The following is a 1,073-nucleotide window of genomic DNA, read 5'->3' on the forward strand; positions in this document are numbered from 1 at the left end:
CAAACTCATTTACTCATTTTGTCGATTTCTGTGATAATTCTCTCGTTCTGATTTTCTTATTAATTTATCATTAGTTTATATATATATATGTATGTATATATATAGTGTGTGAGTGTGTGTATATATATGTATATATATGTGTGTATATATACAAGTATATATATGTATATATATGCGTGTATGTATACAAATATATACATACATACGAAGAAATAAACAAATAGATGAATAAATACATATATATGTATATATACATATATATGTGTATAAATATATGCTTATAAGCATATATATACTTATATATATGTATATAGCTGAATACATATGTGTATGAATATATATATACATATATATATAAATATAGATATGAATATATATATATATATATAATGACTATATATACATAAATATAGATATGAATATATATATATATAAATGACTATAAATATGAATATATATAAACATAATTCTGAATATATACAAATATACATGTATATATATATAGTATATAATATATACATATATATTATATATATACATATATATAGAGAGAGAAAATGTATTCATATATATATATGAATATATATAATATATATGATATATATATGATATACATATATATATATATAATATACACATATATATAATATATACATAATATATATATGAGAAAGATGGTAGAATGCAATAACGCATTTAATATAGAAATACAAATTTTACCTCATTGACCAGGATTCGAACCTAAGCTGTCAGACTGACACGCACGGCCCTTAATCCAATAGACCACACGACCCACTAAAAGAATTCTCTAACCAGATGCTTTACAACCACCATGGAAATCACTTATGTGCTCATAGCAGAGCAGTGATACCGAGTTTTTTTTTCTATATCAAATGTGTTATTGCATTCTACCATCTTTCTCACATAGATATAACCTCGGTAACCTGATTTGGGACTTGAATTTCTAATTCATTGCTGCCGAGTGCCCACGGGAATTGTCTGTAAAGCTTCGCTATCACTGTTCTGCTATGAGCACATTGTTGATTGCCGTGGTGGTTGTAAAGCATCGGGTT

Source organism: Penaeus japonicus, unplaced genomic scaffold, assembly GCF_977035675.1.
Source record: "Penaeus japonicus unplaced genomic scaffold, GWHDUDI00000001_assembly GWHDUDI00000031, whole genome shotgun sequence".
Taxonomy (NCBI): Eukaryota; Metazoa; Arthropoda; class Malacostraca; order Decapoda; family Penaeidae; genus Penaeus; species Penaeus japonicus.